General features: G+C 38.6%; 1 protein-coding gene across 8 annotated transcripts in view; it reads left to right on the top strand.

The window, feature by feature from the left end:
- Sox6 (SRY-box transcription factor 6) overlaps window positions 1–22,665 on the top strand; it is a 586,344-nt gene that overhangs the window by 183,097 nt on the left and 380,582 nt on the right. The gene's annotated exons all lie outside the window — the stretch shown is intronic.

Raw genomic sequence — 22,665 nt, 5'->3', positions numbered from 1 at the left:
AAAAACAATTTAAAGATAATTTGAAATTTTCAAAATATATAAAAGCAAACAAAACAAGTATAAATTATATTGTAAAGAGCTGGGCATGCTAATACACATCCAATACTCAGGAGAGTGAGGCGGAAAATTCTCAAATTTAAGACCAGCCTGGCTGTAGAGTCAGATCCTGTCTAAGAAACAAAACCCCACAAAAATACAATAAAATAAGCAACAACAACAAAAAATTCTAAGCCCAAATTTTCAGTTCTTGAAACCATTACCTTTTAAGAAATTTGATTACATTCTAAATTCTGTGATCTAACAGCAATAAACACAAATATAAATTTGTTTATAATCCATACAACCATTGGTATTTGTGTCACTTTCAATTAATACTTAGTTGGAATTATGACTGTTAATAACTCAGCAACAGAACACTGAAGAATTAATATCTATAATTCCATTAGCAGATCAGATGAGCTCTCAGTTATAAATAATATCAAGTTTGATTGTGGTGAATGCTGTTCTTTATCCTGTCTGATGGACTAGGAGGCAGAATAGTTAGGCGCTTTTAGGTGCTAGTTTAATATGTAAGAGAGGGTGTACTGTCCTAATATCCAGTGTGACATCTAATATAAACTCAAAGACTGAAAAACACCAAAGAAAATGTAAACTATCTTTACAGCTCCATGGCCATCACTTTTTATGTACTTATTTTATGAATTAAATCATGTGATTTTTCTCTTAGGTGTTTTAATTTTTAACTCATATGGACCATAAATATACCACTTCAGATGAATATTTGATGAGGTTTTCTGTAGGTTAACAAAATGCTTAGTAAGTGCTTATGAACCAGGTATTCTCATGGGTTAGATTACATCTAAATACAAAGGGCTTCCTGTGTTAGAGTTGATTACTTAGAGGGGGAGATGATCTAGATACATAAAGGACCGTGGTGTGATGCAGTAAAGGTCTGTATAAAGCATTATGAAAGAGATTATCAAAATACATTTAAAACAGCCACCACTGGAACCAGGTAAGGGTCACAGAAATCAAGGTCTATGATACCAAATCTTTCTGTGTTCTAGCCTAGAGTTATTCCAAAAACATAATCAAAGCTTTAGCAGCACCATTTGTATCTTCTGTGAAGGACATGATTGAATAAGCTTATTCCCATGGGCAGAAACCATCAGTGACAGTACTCAGACAGTGAAGATCATGACATTCACAGACATAGAGGCACAAGCTCACTACTGCGGCTGGAATGAAGCATAGAAGGAAGTCTAAGCGAACCGTCGGTGGCACAGCCCGTAAGGCATCCGCCTGCAGAGGGCGTGGATCTGTCTGCTCTCTCTCTCTGTGCGTGTTCGAATCCCGCTCACTCCCGCCCGCCTCTTCCCACGTCTCGTGGGGAAAAAAAAAAAAAGGAAGTCTAGAAAATGTTATTAATGAGAACAGAAGCTTTACAATTGGTTCTTTAAGAAAATACCTTTCAGTCTCCAGGGATGGCAGCTAGTCAAGTTCTCTACTGTTGAGGTACACCCTTAGGCTTAGATTTTGAATCTTGCCTTCCTCTTAGATCAAGTTGTTGATAAAGGGTCAAATGCTGAGTGTTTTTCCACTTTAATATACAGTCAGTGGGCCTGCCAATAGGGCTTGGTGGTGGGTAAATTCACTTGGTGCTAAGTGGAAAGACCTGAGTTCAATTCCTAGAACCCACAAGGTTGAAGGAGAGAACTGATGCCCATAAGTACTGTAATAAAAAATAATACAGCAAGTAAGTAGCTAGTTGGCAGAGACCTTATCTAACATGCACAAGGCCTTGGATTTGATTCCCCACACTCTAATAACCAGGCATACATCTGTAATCCCAGCACTTCAGAGTTAAAGGCAGGAGGATTCCCCTTTGCTATATGACAACTCTATAGACAGCTTCCTATATATGATACTGTCTCAAAATATTTCATAATAATTTGTTTATGTAATATGACCAAATAGACTATCTGATAATATATCCACCCACTGGAAAACATGATATAAATTCTCATCATTATTACTTTCTTAGCAGGGAGATTGATGTGTCTGTGACTAGAAGGATTCAAGTGGTTAAAATGCTGAAGGATCTTGTATAACAGGAGTGTGAACTATCCTGTTTGTGATCAGGAGCTGGTAAGTATTAGTTAGCTCCTGAATGTTCATCACCACTAAAGGAAAGGGACAACAGGTCACATATAAATTTGAACTTATCCTTTTCATGATCTCTTATTGCAAATCTTGTCACACCCCCATCCTGCTCATACTGCTCAGTTACTTGGTTGCTCCCTCCAAATGGGGAGCAGACGGCATGCACTTACTGTCATGATTAAACACCATGACCCTTTCTCTTTGGATGTTAAGGGTGTCTTGAATAGCACACAGTAACAAATATATTTTTTTGGTGGTGGTGGGATAATAAAAAAAATGAACAGCTGCTCTTTATAGGACTAATACATCAACGACTAGAAATGTAACTAGATGTGACAAGTGAGGACTGCTTGGTGGGTGACCGAATGCTGATTGAAATTTTATAGGCCATGTTCCAAATCTGGTGTACCAAGGGAGGTTCTTTAATGACCTCGAGTTGTGGGTTATACCTGTGAACCTAACTCCTCTTGCACAATGATTTACAAGCTGTACCCTGGTTAGTCTGTGGCATGGGAGCATTTCAAGACTGCAACTATTAAGTCAACAATATCATTTGGTGATTGGCTTCACCACAAAGATGGAGAACCTCACTGTCCAAGAAAAAGACTGGTTAAAGTTTGAGACTGTAAAAAATAAGATAAATGTAAAATTGGATTTCAGGTTTAGACAGTTTTATGCTCAAATATATCTGATATAACTCTGACACTGAAATCTCACCTCTTTAGCTACTGGTTGTAAATGTCAACTTTTTTTTTAAATTGGATATTTTATTTATTCACGTATTAGATGTTATCCCCTTCCCCCATAAGCTCCCTACCCCATTCTTCCTCTGCCTTGCTGCTTTTATACCATTTTAATTACATGTAAGTATTAAGGTCAGTTCTAGGTTGAGGACCTAGCAATACAATAGATGCAAATAGTCAAGAAACAAGCAAGACAATAAACACAAATAGTTAAAGAACAAGCAAGGCAATAAACAAAGTTCCATGGACACTCCTGTGAATCACTGTTTCTAAGGGCTTATCAGGATGATCAAAATATCTGAGCCTACTTCTCAGTCCTAGCCCAAAGTCATTTTTATGTTTGAAGCCTACTTCTTTGCTCTAGCCTAAGATTTATATTTCTGCCTGAAATTACTTCTTTGTTCTAGCCTAATGTCAGATTCCTGCCTGAAGTCTACTTCCTTGTCCTTGGCCAATGTCAAATCCCTGCCAAGCAGCCCATTTCCTTGTTCTTGGCCAATGTCAGATTTCCGCCAAGCAGCCCCAAAAGCTCTCTGCTTCTCCTCCTTTTTATTTCATAAACAAGACTGAGCCTGTCTTAGGTCATTCTGCCAAAAATGCCTTCCTTACCCGTCATGGAATATGCATTATTCAAAGCAATGCACTTATGTCTTAGGTTGGGAAGGCTCTGTGCAGAATCTTACTCATCCTTGGCTCACCAGCCTGTTAAATTAATAACTCTGTCTGGGGGTCCATTTTCAGTTTCAAGGAATGTACTTTGGCTGCCAACATGTTGATGTTGTTAAAGACAAGCTTTCACATGATGGGCGGGAATAAAAGTATTCTCAAGACAAAAAGGGCTAGCATGAGCAAGCTATATATGCCATTCTTGATGCTTGACCAAATAGAAATACTGACCTCAGGCCATGGGTAATTTTATCAGCAGTATCTGTTACACTAGTGCTCAGCAGAGCAGCATTCTTTAAATTCATACGCTCACTATGCAAAGTTAAAACATCCAGGGAGGCATTAGAATTATGCCAAATACACTGAAGAGTCTTTACACTTTTTCATAATTATAATGACTACCACTGTACATTTTAAACTAACATGAATCCAATAGTATTTGGCATGACACTTGAGATCGCTCCTTACTCTTAAACTCTGAACCTTGTTCCAATAATTTGAATAGGATAAAGAGCATCAATTTGTTGTTCCAAATGCCTACCTAAATTGTCTTGTATATTCAACACATTAGTAAATTTTTTGCTAAAGTATTAACAAAAGTAGCTGTCTTAACTTCTTGTGTCAAAGCAATTGCAGAAGCAGTGGTTCTAGCAATTAATGTAATTAAAGTTGTTATACCAGCAATAATCAAGCCCACTACCCTCCTGCTTCTGCTTAAAGCCCGACTCACTTCTTCCAGTACTTGCAAGCTTTTTTCAGAAGACCCAAGGTTCTGTGATGGGATAAGCTGTCTTGCCTCAAGTTTTTTAGACTTCAGGAACAGAGAATCAAAAAGAGAAGTTATAATGATTCTTGTATTTTTCTTAAATGTGACCAGTTATTTGGACTCAATCATGTACTGGTCTAGAAATCAATCCAATATTGGAAATAACAGTCTTCATTTGGAAGGCTGGATCTGGACATTTTCAGAGACATATTTGGAAGTTTGCTGCAGTTCTCTATGATGTTATGTTAGCAAGAGATAAATTTGGGACAGGAACTGGATTTCAAACAAGTGTTAGCACATGTGTTAAAGCTCTTTTAATTGTCAAGTTAAAAATACTTTGTTTCTTCTACAGTATTTAATGTAAATTTTATTGATTTTACACTTTCTAATTGTGTTAGTGTGTTGAAATATGGCATGTCAGTTATGAAGGTCTATCAACCAGCTTTTGTTTCATTGCCCTGAGTATAGCAGTTCTCTGTTTCAAGCAATGTGTACTGCCTGCTGATGAGTGTAGACTACATGAGAGAGATAACAAAACGCCATAACCCAAAGGGCTTATAGACAAGAAGAACTTATCTCTTATAATTCTGTAACATAGGAAGACCAAAGCCCGGCACAGCCAATCCATGTGTACTAAGAGCCTGCTTCCTCACACACAGCTGTTTTCTTACCTTAACCTTGCATGATGGAAGGGGTAACAGATCTCTCTCTGGCTGCACCTAGAACTGAGTCACCTCTCAGAGATAGCAATCTTGTAATACAATCACGATAGGGATGAGGGAGTACTCTCTGGGAGTACGGACATTCAAACCATAGCAGGAGACTTGTGAGTGACCCACTAACAGTTAATGTTGTCTTAGATCCTTGAATGAGTGACCCACTAAAAAAACAGTGGTCCACCTCTCATTGTGAACAAGTGCAACTTGTGTGAATTGATTGAAGTAGGTAAGTCTTCCTTGAAGAAGTAATAATTAAGCTATAATCTCAAAGAATGGGCAATAAATAAGATAAGAGGGTCAGGGTAGGGATAACTGAGGAACATACCACTTTACACAAAAGAAAGGGCATATACAAAGATACTGTGGTGAGAAAATGTAAGTTGAGCTCTGAGAGCTGGTGGGTTTCTGGTGAGACACAGCTCAGAGTGCTTACATCTGAATACTAATTACTTGACATGCTCCATTTTTTTTCTCATATGTAGTCTGAGGGAATTAGGTTCTGTTTATTTTTGATTTCAGAGTTGAAGGAATTAAAATATACAGAAATAAAGCCTCTTGCTTAGGGTCAGATGGCTAAGAAACAGAAGAGCCAAACCTTTGCTATAACGTGAGAGCCTTGATCATCTGAAGCTGTGTCCTCAGGACCAAGAACTTTTGACAGATGCTCAGTATTTGTAAAGGAAGGAAGGAAGGAAGAAAGGAAGGAAGGAAGGAAGGAAGGAAGGAAGGAAGGAAGGAAGGAAGGAAGGGACTAGACAGGAATCAAGGTGTATTTTCTCCATGATCATGATCTGAGCTGACCCCTATCTGAGGCAGGCCGGGATGCATAGGCACAAAGCTGAGCTTTGGATGGTTTCTTCTAGAGAAGGGTTTGAAAGGGTCCAGTGCCTGAGGCCAGAGCGTCCAAAGGGGGAAGCAAAGACCTTGCTGGAGGGGGACAGAGCTCTGAGGGATGACCACTTTCAAAGCAGCTTCCTAGGAGCTAAGGCAGAGGAAGAGGATGAGAGGGCTCAGCTCAAGAAGGCATCCTGGGGATGTGGCCCGCGGACCTCTCCACTGCACAGCAGCGCTGAAGCGCGGCCACGCATGGCTTCACTGTCTGTCTCTGGTCCTGTGTGAATTTTCTCACATGTTTCCATAGTGCTTCCCCTTTCCCCTAATATCCTCCCCATCGTGTTCTCTGGTATCTTCAGATGACAGAACTTTGACATGTGGTTCCTAGCCAGCAACTGAGGTGTGTGGCTTTACATCTGCCCAACACAAGCTTTTCTCAAGCGCCACATGCAGGCTGCAAGCCTCCTGCTTTGCTTTGCTTCATCTTTAAAGTACTGTCCCTTCAATATCTCAGCCATTTTCTTTCATCTTTTGTCATCGAAGAAAAACTGTGCTCTCTGGTTTTTTGAGGAGACATCTCTACTTGTGTTTTTAAAAATCTCATTCCCATTGGAGATGCTGTTTTGTGTGTGTGTTTTGTCTCTTTTTGGCTTTGGTCAAATTAATTTGTCTTTTTAAACTCTGTAGTTTCTTTGTTATTAATTAAAATGTAATTATATCATTTCTCTCTCCCTGTCCTTTCTCCAACCCCTCCCCATGTCCCTACTTTCTCTCAAATCCATGGCCTCCTTTCTTTAATCATATTGGTTTCTCTCTCTCTCTCTCTCTCTCTCTCTCTCTCTCTCTCTCTCTCTCTCTATCTATCTATCTATGAGCAATATGTAAGTACAACCTGTTAAATCCATTTAGTGGTGTTGTGTGTGTTTACAGGATAGACAAATTAGTACTGGATAACCAATCAGGGGGCTCATCCTCTGGGAAGACTAATTCTTCCTCTCCTGGCAGTTATTAATGGTTTGTAGCTTTTCATATTGGGGTAGGGCCTGGTAAGATTTCTCCCATCCACTTTAGGATGTTAACTGGTGTTGAAATTGTTCAGGTCTTGTTTAGGCAACCGTATTGTGACAATTTATGAGTGTAGCTTCTCTGCCATATCAAGAAGATCCAATCTCACAGCAGATTTCCTGGTCCTTGGTTCAATTTTCCTTTTTAAATAAACATTTTTCTTATTATTTTGTTTTAAAATATTTTCTCCGTCTTTCCTTCCCCTCTCTTCCCCTCTCTGCACCTGCCACAGTAAGTGTGGCTCAGGAAGTTTTGCAGAAGAGGAAGCAGAAATAATTTAAGAGCCACAGATGGTGTAACATTTCAAGGCAGGAGTATTTTACAGATATGGCAATGTAAACAAACATATGAACTCAAGGAGGTTGAGGTCAGAGGACAAACTGTAAGAGTCAGTTCTTAGTCCTACCTTGTGGTCTCTGGGAATCAAACTCAGGTTGTCAGTCTTGGCAGAAAGCACCTGTACCTGTATGTACCAGCCATCTTGCTGGACCTTTAACATACATACAAGTTTTCCTGATAAACTTACTTTTGTAGTAAATCAGTTATAATAGTTCCTATGCATATACTTTATAAGTAGAACAAACATTCCAATACTGACTGTGATCACTAAAGCACATGTGCACAATTCATTAATAGTTCTTAAGATACTTTTCCTCACCTATGCTAACTTTCAGAGTATTTTCTTTCTTCCTTGTGTGATTAAAATTTCTTAAAAATTATCTTTGCATTATATCTATATTTCCTTACTCTTTGTCCATAAAAATCTAACTCTAGTGAATCTGCTAACTTTAAGACTACTGAATATCCCTAAATTTCATATTTATTGATTTTGTTCTCAGTTCTTATTCCTTTAACTCAGTGGTTGTTGATAATATTGACTATCTGTGGCTCAGCACAGTCTTCAACATGTAGGAGATACTCAGAAGGCTTTAGTAAGTAAATGTTTTAAATCAATTCATTTCTTTTTAAAAATAGGCTTTTCCAAGTTTAGATTTTACTCCACTCTTTCTCTCGATGGTCATTCTTGGATCTCTGGTTTGTCCTTGTGCCATTTAATGCCACATGAATGAATCTCACACCTCCTCCTCCAGTTCCAGCCTAAACTTCAGCTCTGCCTGCCAAGTGAGAAAGTCAAAGTCAAAGGAGACAGTAAAAGGAAGTTGGAAGTAATGTCAGAGAAATAGCTGGTGGCCCAAACCAAGCCCCCAAGTATAACCATGATGGTAGCTTTCATTCTAAGTGGCATAGAAAATTACCGAGTATTGAGAGAGAATCAAGATATAATTTATATATATATATATATATATATATATATATATATATATATATTTAAAAAAAAAAACAATTGTTCTTTTATAGGAAGAATAGGCTACAGAAAAGCAAGTATGAGATTTGGTCCAGATCCAGAAGGAAGATACAAAAGAGTTTAGATGAACCTCCAGACTTGGACTGGAACACGGGCAGTAGGAAACAGAGTGTGCTGTGTGTGCATAGATGAGAGGAAAAGAATCCTCTCTGTTGGTGGACGCAGTCTATCCCATTGGGTCTGGGTGAGTTGGTAAAACCTTTCTTTCCAGGTGCCTTCTCCCATGATAGTTACGGTCCATGCCCATGGTTCAGTGAGCAGGGTGGCAGCTAGATTTGCAACCTACACCCTTTTTTATTGGAGCATTCTGATAAAGTAGTTAAGCAAAATAATGATGTGTAACCATGCTGAATAGGAAGAAAGTGAATGATAAGATATTCATTTTAAAAGGTGTGTGTGTGTGTGTGTGTGTGTGTGTGTGTGCCCATATGTGTCTGAGAGTGTGGAGGGCAGAAGTTGAACCAGGGGTCCTTCCTAAGGTACTGTTCACCTTGAGTTTTTGAAGGAGAGTCTCTCATTGGGGTCTGGCTGGCCAGTAAACCCCAGGGATCCATCTGTTTCCACCTTCCCAGCTCTGAGATTACAAGTGTGTACCATCACAACTGGCTTTTGTCAAGGGTTCTGGGATTGAACTCAGGTCCTCATGTTTGCATGGCAAACACCATACCCACTGATCTATCTCTGTAGTCGGCACCATAGCACCATGCCTTGAGCCAATTTGTTTTCTACCTTCATTATTCTCATCCAGGCCCATGCATTTTCTATCTCCAGCTACATTTTATGACTAGAATGACTGCTTCTTTGCTTGATAGTGTGGTGGTTTGAGTTAAAATGGCCCCCATAGGCCCATAAGGAGTGTCACTATTAAGAGGTGTGGCCTTGTTGAAATAGGTGTAGCTTTGTTGGAGGAGGTATGTCACTAGGGTGTGGACTTTGAGGTCTCATATACTCAAGCTAGTTCACTTTCTTCTGTCTGCTGATCCAGATATAGATCTCTCAGCTCTTTCTCCAGTGCCATGTCTGTCTTCATGGTGCCATGTTTACTGCTATAATGACAATGACTAAACCTCTGAACTGTAAGCCAGCCCCAGTTATAAAAGTTGCTGTGGTCATGATTCTCTTCCTAGAAATAGAAACCCTAAGATAAATAGTGTCTGAGAATATATACCTGTCATGGATACTTCTTGATTGGAGACCAAATTATTTCATGGCAATCTTTTTACACATATCATTATAGTCAATTCCTGAGGCCTGATAGTTTATCATGCCAGCAGGAGCTAGGCATCACAGCTTATTTCTACAGCTAGGAGACCTAAGCTAATGAGTGTAAAGCTACTGAGTGACTTATATACCTTGAATGTGGATTTGGGGGACTTTGTACACTGTTAGTGTCATCTGAGAGGCTGATTGCAATGTGCCTGTGCTTAAGCAGCCAATCTGACTACAAAAAAAGCTTAAAACATCCTTACTATTATTTCATCTGTACTTATTTCAGCAACTCAGTGGTATGTTGCAATAGTGCAGTGTTGTGGATGAAGCCAGTCCAGGGATTGTTGCCAGGTCGTCCACAGCAGCAGTATGGAGGTAGGAGGTCATGGGTTCCTCTCACAGTCTGCAGGCCACTGTGCTAGGGGCGCTTGCAGAAGCTCTGCTAATTGCCAGCTTGTTTTCCATATGGTTCTGTTTTAATGAAGCATATTTGATACAGATGGTTGGAAAGTAAGCCGGGTGATGTCTAACCTGCTCTGACTGATCACTACCGTGCTCCCACTCCAGTGCTAAGTGCCTCTGTAAGCTGTCTTCATTCTCATCTTCTGTTTAAAAGTTGAAATGGGGCCCAAATTAACAAAAAAAAAATATATTTTTTTGAAATTTAATCTTGGTCTATGGAAAAGAAAGGGGGACAGAGCAATCACATTTCTCCTGATTCTAGGTCAAAACTGTACTCTAACTGAAGTTAGCTGTGGGGTCTCTGCATCGTTTTTATGGCTCTTTCCTTTCATCTTAGGTGAAGTAATGGAAATTTTAAAAGATTAAACATTCAGACTAGGTGTCTATTGCACACCTTTAATCCCAACACTTGGGAGGCAGAGGCAGGCAGATCTCTGTGAGTTCAAGGCTAGTCTGGTCTATATATGAGAGTTCCAGAACAGCCAGGGCTACATCTTTAAGACACTACTTTAAAAAGCAAGAACAACAAAAAGCTAACTTACAGGGATGGGAACACCAGTAACAAATGTGGAAATTAGGATTGGTCACGTGACCACACATCGGCACTTTTACAAAGTAGAACAAGTGCACGTTATAAACACATCATACATTTAATTCTAAAATATTATTTATTTTTGTGTGTTTGGGTGTTTTTGCTTGCATGCATGTCTGCACATTGCTTGTGTGCCTTGTGTGGAGACTGGAAGAAGGCATTGGTTCCCCTGGGGTTGCATTTACAGATAAATGTAAGCTGTTACATGGGTGCTGGGAATTGAACCCAAGTGCTCTGGAAGTGCAGCCACTGGTCCTTAACGCCTAGACACCTCTCCAGCTCCTGGACATTTTTATATCTTATGCAATAAAATTATACTTGCTAATTGTTAATATTAAATTAGAGATGAAATTAGAGATGAAAATAGAGGTAAAAGGATAAACTGCCCAATAATATTACAAAAAACCCTTTTTCTTTCTTTCTTCTAAAACAAGAATATCAACATATAGACATTGTGTAAGTATTAGAGCTTTAGAGAGAGTTAAGATGTTTTATCTTGCTTAACACTGATAGGCTGGTATTCTGAGTATTTTATTTTGGGCTACGTATAAAGTAAAAGTGACAATTATCTTCATATTTGCTCGAGTATAGATAATGCCCTCGTCAGACCTGAGGCTGGATTCTGCAAAGCAAAACGAAAAACACGGTCCAATGGGTCTACATCCATCTTGCTGGTTTTTTTCTTCTCACATTGTCACTAAGATACTCTCTTTGTTGTCTGAATTAGACATCTGCTGACTGGTGGGGCCTCTTCACCTGATTGTGTGAAAAGTCTTGGCTGAATCTGTTAGGCCTTGGAGGCCCAGGAATCTGTTAAGTGCCACTGAGCTTGAAAGACATAATGTCCTTGGTATGTTGTCTCTTCTTCTTAGGGATACCTTTGATGATTAGCACTGAAGTACATATGGAAAAAGCCACGGATCACTATATTGTAATCAATATTTAGCCCAAAAGGAAGTTACTAAGAAATAACTCCTCAAATTCACAGAGAGGTTGAAATGCAATACAAATTTAAATTAATTTTTTGCTTGACTTGTTTATCTTGGTACAGAGAGAGGATCTGGACACTGAAGAGAAATTAGTTAGAAGATTCCCCTTTCCTCAAGAAACTTGTCTGTCAGAACTTTTCTGGAGTTGCAGTCCCGAATTACATCTAACTCTTCCTCTCGGCTATCTTTTCTTTAGACAGGCCAGGCAGCATTTGCTCCAAAGTACATGAATGTGTATGGGGAGCTGTGCCAAGCACACCCCTCTGCCATAGAAACTGTCACCTTAAATAAATGTCAGAGCCAATGTTGAAATTTTATGAGGACTGAGAAACATACATTTTCATGTTTTTTAGGCTTTCCTTTGAAAAACATAATCTGTCACTGTTGTCTCTTGTTGGAAGATTTTACTAAGTTCCCTTTCATTACCCATGGAAAGCAAATGCCATCCAAAACTAGACAAGACAAAGCAGCAAACCACCATTCTTTTAAAAATCTTAATAATCGTCGTGGCCCGACAAGCATGCCAGTCTTAGTCATTTTGGTTTTTACTGTTCCCTCAATTTATAGTTATTCTGGAGTGTTTCTCTACTCTTCTTTCTTATCTTAATCATTTTGTTTCAAACATGGCTTAACTTTTGCTGGAGACAGAACTTGAGAGGTCAGAATAGGAAAAGAACAGTCATTTCATGACAGCTGTCAGATAGCTGAGTCTTGGTGAAGATACAGTGCATTCCCTAATAATGTTTAAAGGCAGAGCTGAGAAACACTTTTCAGTTGAATGCACCTTGAGAAGTCCCAGAAATGTTTTAAAGACCCATTTTGTGCCCCCTTTCCCCTTTTGGAGGAATGTTTCTTAAATTCCAAGGGAATCACTCATTGGAATGTTTTCTGACTGAATTCTGTGGAGAACAACTTTCCAGGTACAGGGACCTCTCCACTGTGGTGGGCAGCTTGAAAAATCGTCACTATCATGCATGGCACAGTAGTAATGGGGTGGGGAGGACTGAGATGCCATCTTGTCCAAACATCAGGAGAAAGACCAGAGAGACCCAGCTTCTCCTCAGGATAGATGTCAAGTGCCTGGAAGTTGTTGTTGTTGTTTGTGTGTGTTTCTCTTATTTTCAGGTGAGTAATACTCTTGTTTTAGACATAAAACAAGATATTTGGTTAACCTTTGCATTAAGAAGTTTTTGTTTTTTCAAACCCCATGCTATAATTTGCTCTAGTTCTTCAAGTATTCTTTTTTTGTTGTTTTAATTTTGTCTTCAGAGAAGCAGCAGAACTCATATTTTCATTTAATTGTAATAAAATATTACCCCAGAGAAGAAAGAACTATGTTTTGTTATTACTGGTTTATATGGAAACACATATAACTGCAATAATATTTTAACTATAGTGTGTATAGACCGCTTATTTGAATGCTGTGTAAATCTTTGTAACTTAAGGGCAAACAAGCTACAAAACCATAATGTGTGGTGTGGTGAGCACATGCTGTAATTGGATAATCATCCTGGTGAGTTCATCGTATTATAGGCAGGAGACAGCCACAGCATCTCACATAGAAATATGCACATAACCTAGCAGCCCTACTCTGGAACACTTGGTGAGAGAACACACTGGATGGTTTCATTTTGTGTGAAGTTGCAGTGGTTAATAAGTGAAGATATTAGACTAGCAGAGATTTATATTGACTTAATTCATGGATGTGCTAGAATTCCCCGGGAACCTGCAAAGTTACTGTAAATACTCCCTTTGTAGGGTGGGTAGTGTGCTCTGTAGACTACATGTGTTAGGGGCCAGGCTGGCCTCTACTGTTGAGAAATACTGGAGTGGGAGGATGTCTTAAGTGAAAGTGACAAGGAGCATTTGTTTAGCTGGGTGGGCGCACAAATATGTCACTTAGGAAGGACCGACAGTGCATCTCACCCTGGAAGCAGGTGCCAGCTTGTAAAACCCTTCTGTTGAACTTCCCATATTAGATGAAGGTGCATGAGCTTAGCTGCTGGAAGTTGGCATCCAGTGTCCCTCTTCCCCCCCTAATATCTTGGCCCCTCCCCCAACTTTATCCACTTCTCTTTTTAAAGGTTTCACAGAAATAAATGGAAGTGAAAGCCAAGGATATCTGGCTCACTAAACTTTGTTACGAGTATGTAAAGATGTCTGTCAGTTACAAGTGAGGTTTGAGCCACACATTTCTTTCCTCCTCCCAATTCTCTCACTCCAGGTTCCCTGTTCTTAAAGCTTCTTGTTATGTTCTGCTTGGCAGGGAGGCATTGGAGGCATCTGCTTTAAGGTGACAAGCTCCCTGGGGCTGCCTTTGTGGGAGTCACAAGTTCTCAATATTAAGCTCTCTAGTCTCTCACAAGGTGTTTGGCTCTCAGGCTCTTTTCTTTCCTTCTCCTCTATTAACAGAAGAGTGGACACAGTAAGGATCACCATGACTTGCCTAAAATGATTGGTTTTTACACATTTTGATGTAAATAAGGCAAAGCAATGTGCTCCCATTCCAGGAGTGCAGAGGTGAAGAACCCTGTATACCCTGTGGGGCGTGATTCCATCCGAGCACATGGCACACTAGCAGCTTCACCAGGATAAGGTGCTGTGTGAGGGGGACAATGTTTTGAAATGCCATGGTGGTAATATAGGGATTGAATAGGGTGGTAATATAGGGATTGACTCTAGGCACTCAGTGAGTATCCAGTGATGTACAAGGACCACCTGGAAGAGCAGTCTGGGAAATGTACAATTTTCTCCTTTAACTATATCATTCTTTAAAACGTAGTGGCATCAGGAATGTTTGAGTTTGTTTAAAGAGCTTTTAAAATATTTTACGATACTTCACACTTTTGTGAGTTAGACAAGAACTGGTTGGCTGCAGAATGAACTGAGGAATGATTTTTAATGGGTGGAGCACTTGAACATTGCATGCCCGGGGAGTCAAGTGAAGGACTCTCTGCCTAAAGAGGTGGAAAATAACTTCAAATTACTGGTAATTTCTGTGTACTAATATCTGTACAAGGTCTAGGGTATTGTGATCCACAACTATATTAGTATTTTTTTATGAGAGTAGTTGGGATACTACATAAAGAAAAATAGATTCAGATATGAGAATTAGTTGATACTAAGATATATTTTTTTCTTTTCCAAATTAATTTGTTGCACATTTTCAGTAAAATATGTTTCTTCTCTCTCTCAACTGCATTCTGGTCTTGATCTGATTCTATCACTCTCTGTATTTGTATTGGTCTTTGGGGATGAGAACCATTTTAAACTCTGAAGACCAAGATATTGTCAGGTAAGAGCCTGAACATGAGCTCTTTACCCTACCACCACATTGGAGGTAAGGTTTTGCTGATTTGTATATTCTAGTCTTGTATCTGAAACTTTCAGATAGAAAACACAGTGTAGTGTCCTTTAATGGGGAAGGCAGGATGTGGATGGCTAGGAGGCAATGCAGGTAGTCTGAATGGGATGCCAAGTACAGTTTGCCATTGTCTTTCTTGTTCACTAGATCATCATGGTTAGTCTTAATACCTGAATTTTTCAAATACACTTGGATTGAAAGTGTTTGTGTATTTGGTAGTGTCTTTGATCTGTGTTAGTGCTTAACTCCTTGTCATCAGAAGCAGCCCTGACATGGAAGTAGCTTAGTGACCAAACACATGTCTAGCATGTAAGGCATCCTGGGTTTTATCCCCAGTGCTTCATAAATAGATAGGTGATAAATGAGTAGATGGATAGACAGACAGACAGACCAGCTCACTTTTTTCTCTTCAATCAGGAGAATCCTTCATATTTCACAGCAAGTCCTACATTAGGGTAGATGAATTTGTTTATTATGAAGAAGCATCAAATTTACACAGGGGGCTTCAACACTTTATTGCCCAGTTCAGAGTAATGCAGATAGTGTTGTTCTTGTATTATCTTGGATATCTTGGACTCCTTGTCTTCTATCCTGCCCACCTTACTAGCAAGTTAGACTTAAAGGGCTTGGTTATGATACTGTTATAGATTACATAGCTCCCTAAAAGAGAAAAAATCCAAACAATCCTCAAACCTCTGATTCTTTGTTGCTTGGAGTGCTTGACAGATAGTAAGCACCCAATAACTCTGTTGTCAGTGATTGACCAATGAGTAAGGTATGGGTCACTGACAGGAGAGTAGTGTGGCAAGTTACAGAAGCAGCTTGTGCTGCTCATACCTGAGGTCTAGATTTTACAATTAACCACCATTTATTAAACTGAGGCAGCCTTTTGTTTTTTCCATATCTTAAATTATTTTATTTTTAAAACTTCATATGTATATATAATGATGTATATGTATATATGTTTGTGTATTGTATTTACATCATTTCCCTACCTCTCTCTTCTCTTTTTTCCCCATTATAGTCTTCCTCAAATTCAAGACCCCTTTTTCTTTATTGGTGTGTGTGTGTGTGTGTGTGTGTGTGTGTGTGTGTGTGTGTGACAGAGAGAGAGAGAGAGAGAGAGAGAGAGAGAGAGAGAGAGAGAGAAGAGAGAGCTCATGCATGTGTGTAATACACACATGAATAGCCTATAATTACAACCTGCTGAGTCCATGTAGTGTTGCTTGTATGTATACATTTTCAGGGTAGACCACTTGGTATTAAATAATCAGGGGGTTCATCTCTGAGGAAGACTGATGTTACCTCTCTCATCAGCCATTAATTGCCTATAGGTCTTTATCTAGAGGTGAGACCCTGTGAGATTTCTTGTACATTGTGATGTCAGTTGGTGTTGTCATTGTTCCAGTCATGTTTAGGTATCCATGTTGTCGAGATTTCATGAGTGTAGCTTCTCTCTCATAGGCACAGTCTCACAGAGGGATTTCTGCTCTTCTGGCTTTTACAGTCTTCCCACCACTCTTTCATGTTGTCCACCCTGTGCCTTAGTTATAGGGGTTCTGGTGTAGATATATCTCTGCATTTTGATCAAGTGTAGCTTTCTGTAATTTGAACAGTTTTAGACTTTTCTTGATAGCACAAATTAGCCATCCCTTGCCCTCCAAGTATTTTCAGTTTTCCAAGTATGTTTTATGATCAGTGAGATCCTCTAGAATGTCATCGGCAGTACCAGACACACCTTGGAAAATTCTGTATATGCTACTTTGCCAAAAAAAAAAAAAAAAAAAAAAAAAAAAGTGTTAAAGACACGATCTTGGCCAGCAGGAAGGTCACCATTCTTGTCTACAGGAAGGTTTGCAGGAGTTGGTGGTGAGTTAATTACTGGTCTGCATATGGACATGTGGCTCTCAACAGACAAGTAGGTTTTCTTTAGGTTTACCATTGGAGGGAGTCAGCCAGGGTGCCATCGTTACATTGACCTACTTACAGTGCTCATGGGGTAAGTTTGGTGACTTGCTCATTGCACATGGAGAGGACGCCACTTTTTTTCGAAGAGCCACTTGTTAGGACAAATAAACAGTGAAGGCTCTTGCTAAGCTTTCTGCTGACTATTTAAAAAAACCAAAGACTACCCCAAACTAATCTCTGCCATGTTCTTCATGTCTCAACTGTTTTAATGCAGCAACTGGTGTACCCAGGAGGTATCTTTTCTTTCTAGATTATTTTCCTATTATTTTGCCCAGTGCAACACCATTTAGACCATCAGAAAAGCTGGAGGTTTTCTGGAGTCCCTCATGATGGACCATTTATTCTGCTTACATAGTCCATGGTGTATTTGTGTAAATGGTAGATGTTTTATTTACTGGCCACAAGGGAACTGAAATCTTGTGGACGCCCAGTTATTTTTATGGTGAGGCGGTATAGATTTTACCTGCCCAGTTAAGCAGATAATTTATATGGCCTCTCAAATATTAAAAGTACTTCCCATTATATGTAGGAGACTTTCCTCATATTTTATTATTCATTTGCTAAAATATAAATAATAAAGAAGAACATATATCTTGAGTATCTTTGGCATACATTACAATGTTGGCCACAGATTGTATATGGAAAGTTCCATTCTTTATATATTGCAAATATTTTGACCACCACAGTATTCTAGCATATATTATTTATAGCTCTCAAAATCTTCTAGTTTTGAATAATACAATGCATTAAAATTTTAGGACATTAAAAATACTTATATGTATACAGTATCTTCATCCAAAATTCTCTTGATACTTAGAACCAGCTAGTATCAGAGGCTTCCTGTTTATTGCCATGTATTTCACACTAGCATGTCTTTGGATATTTCTGACAAACATGTTTGTTCACTTGTACTAATCTGGTGTGTTGTCTGAGGCCAGTCCCTGGTAGTCTGCGATCTTGCTTTACCTGGACTCCTGCTGTGTTTTCTCTCTCTTGTGTTTCTCAGAATTGGTCTTTTTTAGTGGTTTTTACCAACATTCCTTTCTGTCAGTTTCTGATCTGATCTGATCGAATTTCTTTCTATCAGGCAGAAATAACATATCTAATCCATCTTAAATAACATACAGTTATATAATTCCACAATTCAATAAGCACACAATTTGCAATTATTGAGCAAATTAGTTAAGCACTATTCTAAGATACCCATACGCATAACCCTTTCCATAATGCACCAAACTCACATTGCTCGTTTTACATCCAGCTTGGCTTACATGCACTGCTTGGTTTTTCATATTATTTCATGTAAAGAAGTCATTTGCAGATGAATTGAGCAAAACATCTGTAGAAATGTACAGTGCTTTATATATTATGAGATGCTGAAGAAAATCTGGGGCTTGTGATGGAGTCAGGGGAGTGGAGGGACTGTCATGCCAATCTCACTATTATCATACTCTTTATCCTACTCAAGGATTAGGGGCTGTGCCATGGGCCATGTTGTTTATACCCTATCACTACCACAATGTGCATTCAGTGCTTTAAAACACATGCACAAGTAATGGTGCGAATGGTCTTGATATTAATGGAAATTTTCTCTGGTCCCTTAGCAAGCCCATCTTTCAATGACTTTATACTCTCCTCAGACTTTCTTGCATTGCCCCATTCTATAACATACAAATTCCTTACATAGGACTTGGAAGACTGCGCCAACTCAAGATATAAACAGGCAAAGTAGTTTCATATTTTAAATTACATTTTTATCTTGTGTGTGTGTGTGCCAGAGGGCAACTTGCTGAAATCAGTTTTCTCCTTCTGCCACATGAATCCTGGGAATTGAATTCAGGTTGCCTGGCATGGAGGCCTTCATCTGTTGAGCTGTCTCACTGGCCCTAAATGCTAATTTAATATACTGTGCTTTTGTATATTTATTCAAAATATACAAAATATTTTGTATATTTATTCAAAATATACAAAATATTTTGTATATTTATTTTGTATATATTTAAAAATGTTTAAGTCTTTCAATTAAAATTAAGTGTTCAAGACCAGCCTGGTAAACATAGTAAGTTCCAGGGCAAAAAAAGCTACATACTGAAACCCTGTCTCAAAGAACAACCACAAGTGGTTAGGTTACATGGACTCTTCATTCATTCACAGTAAAGGTTTGCTTGACATCATAGAGAAGTTTCTGAGAAGTTTTTGTAGCTCTTGGAGCCCATGAATAGAAAATTTTCATGATGGCAGTCTGTTGTGATGGTGCATGGCTATAATCCTAGAACAGGCAAGATGATCAAAATTTCAATGTCAGACTAAGCTATAGAGCCAGACTCTATCTCAAACAAAGAAACAAACAACTCCCCCCAAAACAAAATAAGAACCCAAACCCAATACCAAAAAACACAAGATGAACATATACATATATACATATACACACACACACACAAATATATACACATATAGTATATGTATACACACATATATTTATATATATGTGTTTTAACACACACTCGTATGTATGTATGTATGTATGTATGTTTTATATCTATACATACATACATACATACATACATACATACATACATACATATGCCCCTGTAGATCTTTGTGTTACATAAATCTAAACTTAGGAGGACAGAAGCAGTTTTTTGATGTGTTCATCTTTGTATCCAGAGCACAGAACTGAAGTAATCAAAACAAGAATTGTTGGTTCATAGTTGTGTCCTAAGGACTTTATGACACAACTCAGAGAAACCTTTGCTCTGCAGCTACTGTTATGATAAATAGTTTGGATTTGCACTCCCACCCCCATTATTAGAAAAACATACTCTTATCTACTATGCTGTTTCCTGAGTTCCCTATGTAGCATTTCCCTAGCTTTCTCCTAGGAGAAAGCCTTTCATATGCTCTAGGTAGCTAAGGTGGAGATGTCCTGACCTGCCCTAAGTCCTAAGGAATGGGCATTCCATGTTAATGGAATCTCTGGACACAGAGATTAACACAGAAATAAACTTCTAAGTCATGACAGAAGGACTCAATCTTGGGGTATTTTCTCCAAATAGTGAGAAGAAAGCACTCTTTCTACTGAGTTTACTAAGATAGAGATGCAGGTAGTTATTTTTTACAGAGGGGAATAGGCCTGGAGAGGGAAGGGGAGGGGAGGGAGAGGAAGAGAGAGTCTCTTATTTAGATCATCTTGGGACTTCGTCCCACTGTCAGAAGCCAGGATTTCTCATTTATGTGAGCATGTAGGTTACTTTTATTAAAGCCATTTGAATTGGTTCTTATCACTTGAAATAAATGCAACGAAAACTGGCACTCTTGATATAGGGTGACCACATGGAACACCATTTTGGTGTTGACATCCTCACCCCATATTGTGGTCTATTTACTATGCTTCACTTTCCAGCAGCATGAGGAAGCGTGGGTGATGTAATGAAAGTCATTACTGTTTAAACAGCCACTGCCAGATGATTTTATTAGCATTGTCAAAGAACAGAATGCAAACAAGATGATATAGCTAGATAAATTTCAGACTTTCAGCTTATTTTGTTTTGAAAATAGAAAAGTTTATGGATTTTTTTCCTTTTTTGGTTCAAAGTATGCTTTTCCTTTCCTTAAATAAAAGAAGTTCAAATTTGATTATGTTTTGAATATTAACTTCTCTGTTTCAGTTTGACATTTTTTTTTTAGCTGTCTGCCTTCTACAAGAATAGGAGCCCTGTACTTCATCTGCCTATGTGTGACATTTTCATATGCTAATCCTATTCATTAGTATATAATTCTACTTAAGATCAACTGTAATGGATTTGCTTCAAATTACAGATCTTATTAGTTTAAAAAACAAAACAGGAATAAGTGCTGTAGTACAGATTTTGATGTTTGTGTGGAAAAAATAATCTGCATTTGAGAGAAAAATTATTCTCCGCATGTAGCTATGGAGAGCCCATTTGTTTTATAAATTATATTTAAAGGAGAGGCTTTTAATATATATTATTTACATAGCCTTTTAGTTCTCCATTTGTGTGTTTTAATAGGACCTGAAACACACATGAAAAGACCAGGCTACTATGTGCTTCTTGTCAACATACACTGGACCTTTTTGTTGTAAGATTTTCTTTTTTTGCTTAAAAATTAAAAATATCATCAGAAATAGCATCCTGGATTTCCTGTTTTTCATTAGTACATTCTTAATCAAATCTGCTCTTTTTTACCCTGCAAGCCTTCACAGTGCCAGTGCTGTAGGTTGGCCATTCTGGGCCTGAAAAGCACAGCCTTCAGATCTGACATTCTCAGACAAAAGTCTCAGCGGTGTGGAGGACTGGGACATGATCTTGATCAGAGTTTGGGATGTTGACTATTAGTTTAGAAGAGTAACACTCACATTGGAGTGGTTTAGGATCAGCTCATCCTGTTCACCCCTCCCACAGCACGTTTGGAAGGAATATCCTGAGCCATAGGAGTGCCTGAGAGACAGGGGGTGTGAAGCCTTATTTCTAGTCATTAAGAATAATTTACCCTTTATTCAAATGACCCAGAATTTCAACCCAGCCCTGCCCTGACAGAAGCTCTTATCTTCTCTGTTGACACTTTTCCTGTTCTTTCCCCTTTTCTTCCTTCAGTATCTATCTTCCTTACTCCCAAACTGCTGACCAAAGAGATTCACATAGCAAGACTATGAGGCTTTATTATTATCCCTGTTTAAACATTCACATGGCAAGGATGAGGAGAAAAGAAGAAATGGTGTGCACTGTGCCCATGAGCTTCCCTCCACCCTCATGGATGTGACACTGTTGTTGCTTCCTTTCTTGAGACACTATCTCAGGCTCATAGCCCAGATTGGTCTCAGATTCTCTGCAGTCCTCCTCCTTTAGCTTTCAAGTGCTTGGATTACAGATGTGAGCCACTATTCGCTGCTCCAGTTTGTCTTTACACAAATCATCCAGTAGTGATGGGACATTTCTGTGATTTTAAGTTGCTTTTTACTTAATGTTGTACACTGTCTTTTACCAGATTGTTCACCATGTTCATACAGATATGCGTGGGACCCCAAGTGTATCTTACCTACTTTGGGTGAGACCTGCTATTTTATTTTACATTTAAAAACTAGTTAAGGTTTACATAATATTTTTAAAATCTTATTTAGCTTGACAAGTTATAATTATTTGTAATTTGGCAGAACACGTGATATGTATGTAGTGTGAAATGTTAGAATTAAACTAGTTAACATACCTGCCACCTTTCATTCTTATCACCTATAGCTTTCACATAGGCACAACGTAGTCTTTTGACCAAAACCTTTTTCTGCACTACATTTCTACTCTGTGTGCACACTGTTCTGTTCGGCTTCTTTACTATTAGTGTTTTAGATTCCCCGCAAAAGAGAAAGAGCATGTGGGCTTTGACTTTAGTAAGGCCTTCCTCTTCTCAAAGATCTTGAGGTATTTCTTCCAACAGGAGTCTGAAGATTTTCCTCTTTTCCTGAGCAAAGATACTGTTCCTGTCTTCTGTGGGAATACATGTTGACATTTTCCTGATAACTATGAACTTTTATAAAGGCCTTTTCTTTTTTTCTTAGATTTTTTCTTTGATTTGTAAATATGTCATTACTGGTAGATTTTCTGAACTATGTAGCAGAAATGGCATAGAAACTACCTTCTTTTAGTTTTAGAATTGTTAAAATTGAAAAATGTTTTGTATCTGTGTTCATAAATGCGATTAGTCATAATTTTCTCTTCTTATACATCTGCATTTTGCTTTGTAAT

This window comes from Arvicanthis niloticus, chromosome 1 (assembly GCF_011762505.2).
Source record: "Arvicanthis niloticus isolate mArvNil1 chromosome 1, mArvNil1.pat.X, whole genome shotgun sequence".
NCBI classification, from domain to species: domain Eukaryota; kingdom Metazoa; phylum Chordata; class Mammalia; order Rodentia; family Muridae; genus Arvicanthis; species Arvicanthis niloticus.
Note: the sequence above shows the minus strand (reverse complement) of the source record. Positions and strands in the feature narration are given on the sequence as shown.